The following is an 11,361-nucleotide window of genomic DNA, read 5'->3' as shown; positions in this document are numbered from 1 at the left end:
GCCTGGTGAGGAAAGTGCTAGTCGGGCCCCACTTTTCAGGTGGGGAAGCCAAGGGGCGAGGCCTGCCTGCTTTCTGATCCCCGGGAAAACGATTGTCCTCCCGAGGCAATGCCGGCTTGCGGAAAACTCACCAACTGCAGTCGAGGAGGGTTTACAAAATGAAGGCCTAGCCCTATGCAATCCCACGCTTGCTGCTGGGAACACCGGGCTGTGACTTTGCAGCCATCTGTGACAGCCCGACATTTGCATGTTGCGGAGAGGAAGCGTGGGGCTCAGGCTAAGAATAGAAAGAACACCGAAAACGAAAGCTGGAAGTTAGAGGCCAGAGGCCAGAGGCCAGCCGGCCTCCCTGCAGGTGCGCGTTGGAGGAGGGCTTGGCGGGGGCGGCAGCGAATCCGGCCTCGGTTTCCTGCTCCTGGGCCTTTAGTACGGTGTCCGGCAGGAGGCCAGGGCAGCGATACGTGTCCCCGAGAAACAGGGAGAACAAAGCTGGGGTCCCCGCAGCCGTTTCTGGAGAAACAACACCCCACCCCCACCCCATGCACCAGATTCGGACCACGGCTCACGGGGGAACGGGTTTTGTGATGGAGAAAGGCGGGCTAGGGTTGGGGTCCGGCCCCCACGTACGTCCCGCGTCACATCCCTCGTGCTCACCCCCATTTCCTCATCTGTAAGATTAGGACTGTCCCTGGGATGAATGAATGAGTTAAGAATGCTGCATTTAGGGGCACCTGGGGGGCTCAGTCCCTTAAGCATCTGACTTTTGATCTGGGCTCAGGTCATGATCTCAGGGTTGGAGAGTTCCAGCCCTGCATCGGGCTCCGTGCTAACAGCGCGGAGCCTGCCTGGGATTCTCTCTGTCCCTCCCTCTCTGCCCTTCTCCTGCTCGCTCACTCTCTCTCAAAATAAATAAACTTAAAAAAAAAAAAGTGGCATTTAGGTCAGCGCCTGACATAGGGATGCACTCAATAGTAACAACTGCTCTGATTGTTTTTAATAGGAGACTTTTGCTCACGGGGCACCTCCTACGCCCTAGGGACAAGGAGACCACCCCCCACCCCCCCACCCCACCCCACCCCCCACATTTACTCAGGGGGATGGACCTGCCGGCCTCCCCTCAGGCTCTGCGAGTGCCTGGAGGCGGGGACACTGACTTCACCCATGGCGACACCCCCAGGGTCTGCACAGTTGCTGGTATACAGCAGGCACTCAACTCTGCACACGGAAAGAAAACACTGAAGGCGTTCCTGATGGTTCTTTGACAGCTGAGCTGCAGCTGAGCTGGCTGGGGCGCTCACCCTCCTCCTGGGCCCCAGGGCTCCGTGTTTCCTGGAGCCCCACGTACAGCACCCCCTCCCCCACGTGAACACCCTGAAAGGCCACTCAGGGGCTCTTGGCCCCTTGCTGTGTTGACTGGTCCATTTCACTCACTCTTGTTTGTAAGGGGCAGTGGCCTACACGAAAGCTTCCTGCACAAACAGCTTCTTCACTCAACACGCTTCTACTGGGAGCTTCTGGGAGCCCGCACAAGGGCAAGGTGTGAGGCCCAACCCCCCCCTTCCCCCTCCCCCCCAGCACAGCTCAAGGGATCAATTCTGCAGGGCAGGAGCAAAGTCCCGCAGGGAGGAGGCGGGACCATCTCAGACACCGTGTTAGGAAGGCTCCTTTCTGCCCCACAGATCTCTGTCCTTGAAGGCTGTGCCCGAGTTTGACAGATGGAGCTGGAGGACAGGACTCCCCACCCCCCAGAGGGACCGCCAAGGAGAGCCAGGGAGCCTGAGAAGGTGCTGGGTGCCCTGGGGCGGAGGATCCCACCCACTGGGTTGTGGCCCCAGGTCCTTCACTTTGCATGTGGGAAAAACCCTTCCACAGACGATGTGATGCTGTTTCGGGCAGGAGGAGAGGCCGGAGGTGTGCTCAGGCACCCCCAGCCCTGCAGGGACAGGGAAAAAGAGCTGGGCGAGCTGCCACCCCGGAGGGGTCTGTGGGTCTCTCCGGTACTGTATGCACCCCAGCAGGGAGGCTGACCCCGGCTCCGACTAGAAGGTGTCACCACAGCTCTGAATGCACCTTGGTGCACAGCTCCAAGGGGCTTGGCTGTTGGGACCCGCTTGCGAGTAGTAAAGGTTTGTGGTCTGCATTCCTAGCCTCGCCCCAGGGCAGGTGGGGGATAGTTCTCCACCTTCAACCAAAGCTGGACCAGGGCCCTGGTTCTGGGGATGGGAAGCCAGGACCTGGTCCGCTGGGCTCCTGGGAACACGAGCCAGGGGACCCCAGCTGGGACTCGGGGTGGCTTCCTAGTACCCCCCCCCCCCGCCATTTGATCCCTGCACCAAACAGACCATTACTCTGTGGTCTCTATAACAACCAGAGCAGCTACCCCCAACTGAGTCCTCACTGTGTCCAGGAAGGGCTTTGTATTTCTCACACTTTTCTTCCAAGTGTGATATTTCAGGGTTTGGGTCATTTGCACCAAAGATACAAAGAAATGTGCAAAAAGAAAAACATCATCTATTTTTTTCCAGTGGACTATACCTTCATTGGACCTTATTCACATGAGAGCTGATTGAAATACTGAATTCCCAGGGCTCTTGGGTGGCTCAGTCAGTTGAGTGTCCAACTCTTGATTTTTGGCTCAGGTCATAATCTGGTTCATGAGTTCGAGCCCCGCGTCGGGCTCTGTGCTGACAGCTCACAGCTTGGAGCCTGCTTCAGATCCTGCGTCTCCCTCTCTCTCTGCCCCTCCCCTGCTCGTGCTCTATCTCAAAACTAAAACATTAAAAAGAAAGAAAAAGGGAGGAAGGAAGAGAGGGAGGGAGGGAGGAAGGAAGGAAGACTGAAGTCCCTAAAAGTGTGTGCCATGTTCGGGGAGTTTTGCCAGAATGCATAATTTATGGTCAGATGGAGGCAAACTTTCCTGGTTCCTCCTGGCCAGGCACTCTGCGCACAGACAGTACACGGGGCTGTGTCCCCACGGGACGGGCCGAGCCTCTCCAAGTCTTGCAACAGGTAAGGGGGCTTCCGTTCCATGTTTCTCTGCCGCCAGCCCAGCATTCTACCTTCACAACAAGGATGCAAACTTCCAAGAAAAGTCAGAGAATCAACTAGCTAACGGGGTCCTATGTTTCTTCATAGGCGATTTCCAGTCCTTTCTGGAACAAAGCAGGCATGTATCCATACGTGTGCACATAGCATGCTTTGCCCAGAGAATTCTTTCAGCGGTTGTTTCCCCACTTACTTTCCAGCAGGCAAACTGTAACCATCCTCATGACGTTGGTGACAAAAGTTAGTTTAATGGGGAAGGTTTTTTGGCTTTTTTTTCTTCACCATTTCATGGGCAGAGCAGGTCCTGGTAGAAGAATCGGACAGGAAGAGGAGGTCGAGGGTCTCCGTGAACGTAGAACAGCGCACTCAACCCCTCCCACCATCAACCCTTCTGCTGGTGCCAGTCACGCCGACATTTCCTGGGAGAAAGGACCACAGTCACCTGTCTGCAGACACTGCCCGCGCCTGGCCCCTCACATCTGCTCATACTGTCCATGCACGAATGAATGCATTGACCGAGGAATGAACCAGAAAACTCAGAATGGAACCATAGGTGGAGACCCTGAGTGGGGAGCCCGGCCCCATACTCGACTGCACCCCCTACTCAGAGCTGGCAGAGGCCAAGAGGAGAAGGTAACTCTCTCTGTCTTCCCTAAATAAAGGGATGTGCAGAGAGAAGCCTGGGGCAGGGGGAATCGGCTTGCGTACGGTAATTCTCCCCCAGTGCTCGGTCCAGGGCCACAGAGCCCCCCATTCACCCCGGCTCCCCATACAGCTTCCTCGGTGCCCCAGCACCTGCTCCAGGTGGGCTCCTGCAGGTAAGGCACACGCCCTCCCATTTTCATCCCCAGGGCCTTTGTACGTCTGGCAGAGGGTGAGGATTTCATAAGTGATGGCAGGATGCCTGGACAGAGGCTGGATTGTGCTGGGAGGGAGTCGGGATCCCCGTTCCCCGCTGACCTAAGAACCGCGTCCTAATCATGGGGACAGTCTCTGCATCTGGTAGACTGCCTGGGAGGTGCTGGGCACCAGGGAGGGGGTGAATGATGCATTTGGGCTAACGAACACCCCTCAACACCTTAAAGGTGCAAAGAATTTTATTGTTGAAGTTTTTTGATGATAGCATTCCCCAGAGAGGCCACGAAAGGGGCACCGGCTTTAGGACCAACACACCTGGGGTTAAAATCTCACCTGGACATGGGGGGCTGGGTCCATCACAAGCCTCAGACTCCCTGCTCAGCTGGACAGACTCCACTCTACCGCCTGAGCCACTCAGGCACCCCGAAATGCATGGATTTTCTTTCTTTCTTTTTTTTTTTTTTTTGATTAGTTATGTTTAAGTCATCTCTACACCCAACGTGGGGCTCGAACTCACGACCGGAGATCGAGCCTCGCATGCTCTACTGACTGAGCCACCTAGGCACCCTGAGGTTCATGGATTTTCTTTTTTTCTTTCTCTTTTTCTTTTGTTAAATTAGTTAATTTTTAAGTCATCTCTATACCCAACGTGGGGATTGAATTCATGACCCGGAGATCGTGTTTTACCTACTGAGCCACCCGGGCACCCTGAAGTTCATTGACTTTCTAAGGCAGGTGTGATTTGGGGCATGTGTAGCAGGGAGGGGTGAGGGGGATGGCTCTCCCCGAACGAACGTCGGCTGGAGAATCCCGGGCCCGGCCTGGCCACCCTGCCCTCTGCCTCCCCCCTCCCCACCATCCCCAGGGGCGCCCTATTTTAATATGTGTTGTCTGATCCCAAGCGAGGTGTCTTCAGTAGGAACGTGTACGGTCCAAGTCGTGCTTCTGGTAAACGTGTCTCCAGAAGCAACACAGTTGCTTCCAGCAACCACGATCACACAAAAGCAAGAAAATTGTGACCCCCCCCCCCAGCGGGAATCGGACAGGTTGGTGGGATATCACCACATTTACCAATGCCCGGAAGCCCTTGCCGCTAGTTCTCAGACAGTGGGAGGGACCCTCTATTACCCTGGAGGCCTGGAGGGTGGGGGTGGGCTGCTCAAGATAGAAGGGGCCTGAGTAGGTCTGGCTGGAAAGATAGCATCCGTAACAGGGAGGGAGGAGGGTCCCGGAGCAGGTCGTTGAGAAGAGAAGAAGGGTGGGATCCCAACCCAGGGCCAGGCCTCCAGGCGGAGAGTTGGGGGGGTGGCCGGGGGTCCCAGCTGCGAACAAGCCAGCCCCCAGGCCAGGGAGTAGGGGAGCGTGTAGACAGGGGTGGGGGGGGTGAGGGGGGTGGGGGGGGTGGCAGGGCTCAGGGGCCGGGCCAACCCTGCATCTGGGGGAGGCACGGTCGTGGCGTCTCCATCATGTGACCTCATGTGATACCTGGCGCGGCCAAGGGGCTCTGGCAGATGGATTAGGATTTTTTTTTAATTTTTTTTTACATTTATTTATTTTTGAGAGACAGAGCACAAGTGGGGAGGGGCAGAGAGAGAAGGAGACAGAATCCGAAGCAGGCTACAGGCAGGCTCTGAGCTGTCAGCTCAGAGCCCGACACGGGGCTCGAACCCACAAACCGTGAGATCATGATCCTGAGCCGAAGTCAGACACTTAACCAACTGAGCCACCCAGGCGCCCCTGGCAGATGGATTAGGATGTTGAGACGGGGAGGTGCTGCCAGACTCCCCTGTAGTCGTGCGGGTCCTTGCATGGGCTATGGGGGTGGGGAGGGCCGGGAGCCAGTGCGCACAGGGGCCTCCAGCACCTGGAAGAGCTTTATCTGGAGCCTAGTACACCCAGCAGTCATAGGAAGTGTTTGCAGATCACCCTGAAGAACAAGGCGCCCAAAATCAGCCGGGCTGTGCTGAGAACGTCCAGTCTTCAAAGCTGCAAACCAGCCGCTCGGCAGAGCCCACGGATGGGTGACCCGAGGGCCCTGCTGGGGGCGCACCCCTGACCCAGAGACCTGGCCTCGGGCTAGTCCTCGGGGAGGGGTGCTGGATGGGGCAAGATGGGATGTTGGGGACACCGAGACCCCCACCAGTGAAGAGAGCCCTGCAAGGTGGTACAGAGACTTCCTGACCATTTATAAGCGTCTTTCTTGATTTCGGCTCAGGTCATGATCTTATGGTTCGTGAGTTCGAGCCCCTCATTTGGCTCTGTGCTGATAGCACAGAGCTTTCTTGGGATCCTCTCTCCCTCTCTCTGCCCCTCCCCACCACTCTCTCTCTCTCTCTCTCTCCTCTCTCTCAAAATAAATAAACTTTAAAAAACAAACCATGTTCTAATGCAGACAGCTCCCTCAGTGGCTTCAGCCAGAAGCAGTAGTGTTTATTGGATGATTCTGTGTGGACATGAGCTCACCTCGCTGAGTTCCTGCTCACACCTGATAGGGAGGGAGCCATGTGAAAATAATTGCACAGGGTCCTAGAGGATGTCGGGGGAGGCAGGGAAGAGTGGGGTCCGGTCCTATTCGAGGACCCTCAGAAAGCTGGAATGTCGAGGGGTCGCCCCTCCCTAACATGACCTCAGGATCGTTTGTCATTAGCTAGGTGCCATTTGTGGACTTAGTTTTCTCCATGAATAAAATAAATTGAACGACTAAAATGCATTTCTAAAAAAAATCCAAAGATGGAGGGAGAAACCTTCTTTGTCCTTCTGACTGATGGGAAGACCGAAAAACAAACCTGGACTGAAAGCCACTCTTTCCTCCACACTGACGGGGCAGTCCTGGCACACGGGGCCCCCCTGAGCGCTCACAGTCCCTTCTCAACAAGGCGTTGACTAATTTATCTCTGGGAGAGTCCGGAGTCTCTCCTCAGACTGTGCATCTTCCCGGGCTGATTCCTGAGGCTGGAGGCTGCCCCTTCCCTGCGCACACGGCCCCCGGTTCAGCCACAGGGGGGCCACCAGTGTGGGAAGCCACCAGTCCGGGAGGCCACCAGCCTGTGAGGTCACCAGCGTGGGAAGCCACCAGCCTGGGAGGCCACCAGCCTGTGAGGCCACCATCCCAGGAAACCACCAGCCTGGGAGGCCACCAGCCACAGAGGCCACCAGCCCGGGAAGCCACCAGCCTGGGATGCCACCAGCCCAGGAGGTCACCAGCCCAGGAGGTCACCAGCCTAGGTGGCCACCAGCCTATGAGACCACCAGCCCAGGAAGCCACCAGCCCAGGAGGCCACCAGCCTGGGAGGCCACCATCCCAGGAAACCACCAGCCTGGGAGGTCACCAGCCACAGAGGCCACCAGCCTGGGAAGCCACCGGCCCCGGAGGCCACCAGTCTGGGAGGCCACCATCCCGGGAAGCCACCAGCCTGGGAGGTCACCAGCCACAGAGGCCACCAGTCTGGGAAGCCACCAGCCCAGGAGGTCACCAGCCCAGGTGGCCACCAGCCCCAGAGGCCACCAACCTGGAAAGCCACCAGCCCAGGAGGCCACCAGACTGGGAGGCCACCAGCCCCGGAAGCCACCAGCCTGGGAAGCCACCAGCCCCAGAGGCCACCAGCCTGGGAAGCCACCAGCCCGGGAGGCCGGGAAGGCTGTCCCCCTCTAAACAGGCAAATAGCACGAGCCAGCAAGCCCAGCTGTGTGTGATCCAGAGTCCGCTCGGCAGCGTCTGGAATAAAGAAATGTGTCCTCCTGAGACCGCAACCTCCCAGGAAAGAACTTAAAGGCACGTGATGTTTGATACGAATGTCAGAAGCGATTTCGATGTCCCTCAACACCTGGGGGCCCCTCCGGGCAGCTGTGTCCTGCGGGCAGGGGTCCCCATCACCCCCGGGGCTGTGACATCATTACCAGTGAACACTCGGAAACGAGCAGAATCAGCAGCTCGGGGAGAAGTCATCGAGTCCTGGTAACTGTACCTGAGGGAAGATTACACCTGAACCAAAAACAGGCGCTGCTAGAGCTGCTGGGGCTGCTGGCGTTGCCGCAAATGGGCGGCGGCCCCCGGCCCCCTGTGCCGCCGGGGACATGGGCTCCCCGGAGCTTCTCTGGCATCTGCACTTTCAAGGGCAGACACCGAACTGCTCTTGTACTCGGTGCGGGGGGACAACACAGTATAGACTGGCTTTACACACGCACGCTGCACAGGAGGATTTTAATCTGCTCCTGTCACGTGGTCAGAAGAGAATTGCTTTTGTATGCATGTTTGAAACGATAGAAATGTATTTTTTTTTTAAGTTTACTTATTTATTTTGAGAGAGTGGTGGTGGAGGAGGGGCAGAGAGGGAGGGAGAGAGAGGATCCCGAGCGGGCTCCGTGCTGCCGATGCAGAGCCCTACGCGGGGCTCAAACTCATGAACCATGAGATCATGACCTGAGCGGAAATCAAGAGTCTGACGCTTGACCCACTGAGCCCCCCAGGCGCCCCTAGAAATGTATTTTTTTAAGTCGGGCGCAAATCAACTGCTCCTGGGAGTTTTTCAGAGTGTTGTCCCCCACCCCTGTACTCTTTGGGGGCCAAGGCGATTGCCTCCACTTAGCAGTGTCCTCTGGGCACCGGGTGGGGGTGACTCTGGAAGCCGGTCCAGGGTACAGTCAGGACTGCCCCGCGGGACACGGTGAAGGGACCGATATACCCCTCCCCAAGGTGCCCAGGATGCACGTGGGGGAGAGGAGGCAGATTTGGGGCAAGAGGCAAGGACAGGGAGGGGGTAATGGGGGCATCACAGGAGGGGCTGCAGGCAGGCAGGGTGGGGAATCCTCCTGGGGCAGTGAAACGGGGCGGGGGCTTCCCAGTGGAGCATGGGGGAGGCCCTCGGGTCCAGAAGAGCCCGGTTGGGGCAGGCGCCACGCTGGGTCTCCAGCTCCCCAGGCTCTGAGAGCCCAGGCCAGCGCAGCCAGGACCCAGCTGAGCAGGCGGCTCCTGAGGGGTGCATGCAGGTGTCTTCAAGAGGCCCCCGGCGTGGGTGGGGGGGCACTCCTGGGTGCTGTCACTGCTCAGGTGCACAGAAGCAGTCCCTGCACTCAGTCCCCTCCAGCTGGTGGAGTTTTAAGGGCTCAAACAAAAGGGAGGTAAGCCTGTCAGGCCCCTCCTCCAGCAGGTGGGGGGGGGGGAGGGGACTTGAGCAGCCAGGGAGCCCAGCCCCCACTGGGACCAGAAACCTGAGGCCTGGCAGGGCTGCAGGCTGTGGTCCGCCAGGCCCAGCTGGGGAGCTGGGTCCTCAACTGAGTGCCAGGGTCCATCCCCATGAGGGGATTCAAGCCCTCTTCCTGCCACGGAGCTGGGCTTCCAGCAGGCCCATCCTGAAGACCAGCCCCTCAGGATGCAGGGGCTACTGAGGACCGACCTTTGTCCTGATAAAGGACATTCCATCTTCTGGGATCCGTGGGGAAGTACGGGCGTGGGTGCCGAGGGGGTCTGAAGGCAGCTCTGTGTGGGCCACTGGGACCCTCCTCCCTCCCCCCTCCCGCTCTCCATTCCGAGATTACTGGACATCGCAGTGCCCGGCAGGGCAGCCCGAGTGAGTTCCAGGGCCTTCCGAGCCACAGGCCTCCTTCACGGTGACCCCTATGAATTCTCCACCGTTTCCTTGAACAGAAGCCGCGCTCCCTGCCTCGCCATCAGGCTCTGAACACTTCTTGGAACATTCCTCTTCCGTGCCTCCATATCCGCCGGGTGCGAAGGCAGGTCCCTAAACACCCCACCAACTGCTCCCAGGACGTGTCCTCCACCCCTACAGAGTTTACGAAGTGTAATGGCACACAGTGAGGGGACAGAGAGCCGGCTCTGGGCGCCCAGCCCCCCACTCTGGGAGCGCCTCTTGTGAACAGCTGTGTGGCTCTGGGCAGTTGCTTAACTTCTCTGATGCTATTCGCACCCATGCAAAATGACCCGCGAGCAGTGCACGGTGCCTTTAGAAGAAGGTTAAATGGAGGAACACATAGAAGGTCTGGCGCAGTGCCCGGTGCCCGTTAGCTCCCCCCACGCAAAAGAGCAGGGAGGGGAGCGTTTCTCGTAAACTCCATGTGGGAGAATCTGAGAGATCCGGGGGAGGAACCCTATTTCCATTCGACCACGGAGGGGATGGAAGGACGGCCTGGCACAAACAACACCCCTGATCAACCACACGCGGGGAATCTGCCCGTGTCCTGTCCGTGACACCGGGGACGTGACAGTGAACAGGGCTTCTGCCTGCAGGCGGCTCAGGGCCAGGGGGGCCAGGGCCCATATGTCCACTCGCCGCCAGGAACCTACAATTGTTAACCCCAGTGCGCAGATCAGGGGAGCGAGGCACAGAGATGTTCCAAGTTCCCCGGCCAGCGAGCGGCAGAGTCAGGTGCAGACCCGGGCCGTCCACCTCATCCCCGACCTCAGCCACTTGCGTTAGTAGACTTCACAGTTCAATGGGCAAGTCCACGGGCCTCCAGAGGAGGACAGTTTAATCCCGCTGGGTAACCAGCAGGTGGGGTGTAGGAGGGGGAACGGAACTCTGTGGACAGAGAGGTATTCCAGACGGAAGGGACAGCTGGCCCACAGGGGCGCTGGCCCACAGGTGCGCTGGCAAGAAACTTACAGGCCTGAGGCTAGGGGAGGAACGGGTCCAGGGAAACATGAAGACAAGTCGGCTTCTGAAGTCCCGCCCACTTGACTGTGGGAAAAACAGAAGACGTGCACTAAGACACCCGTGTTTCTTGGAAGCCACTTCTCTCTTGCACCAGAGACACCATTAAAAATTCAGTTTGAGGGGGCGCCTGGGTGGCGCAGTCGGTTAAGCGTCCGACTTCAGCCAGGTCACGATCTCGCGGTCCGTGGGTTCGAGCCCCGCATCAGGCTCTGGGCTGATGGCTCGGAGCCTGGAGCCTGTTTCCGATTCTGTGTCTCCCTCTCTCTCTGCCCCTCCCCCGTTCATGCTCTGTCTCTCTCTGTCCCAAAAATAAATAAACGTTGAAAAAAAAAATTAAAAAAAAAAAATTCAGTTTGTGGGGCACTTGGGGGCTCAGTCGGTTTTAAGCGTCCAACTTCGAGTCAGATCATGATCTCGCGGTCCGTGAGTTCGAGCCCCACGCCGGGCTCTGTGCTGACGGCTGGGAGCCTAGAGCCTGCTTCGGATTCTGTGTCTCCCTCTCTCTCTGCTCCTCCCCTGCTCGTGCTCTGTCTCTCTCTCTCTCAAAAATAAATAAAAATTTTTCTAAATAAAAAAAAAAAAAATTCAGTTCACTGGTCCAGAGCCAAATGTCCCAACTCCCAGGCTCTGTCTGTATTACAGGAAAGCCAACTGCTTACCAAGAATTCCCTTTTCCCTGAACTTATCACAGACCTCATGGGCTTTAGCCAAGATGCACAAATCATGACTAGATTCAGCTTAAAACACTTTTTTAAAATGTTTATTTATTCTTGAGAGAGAAAGACAG

Source organism: Lynx canadensis, chromosome A2 (genome assembly GCF_007474595.2).
Source record: "Lynx canadensis isolate LIC74 chromosome A2, mLynCan4.pri.v2, whole genome shotgun sequence".
Classification (NCBI taxonomy): domain Eukaryota; kingdom Metazoa; phylum Chordata; class Mammalia; order Carnivora; family Felidae; genus Lynx; species Lynx canadensis.
This window is presented reverse-complemented; position numbering follows the sequence as displayed.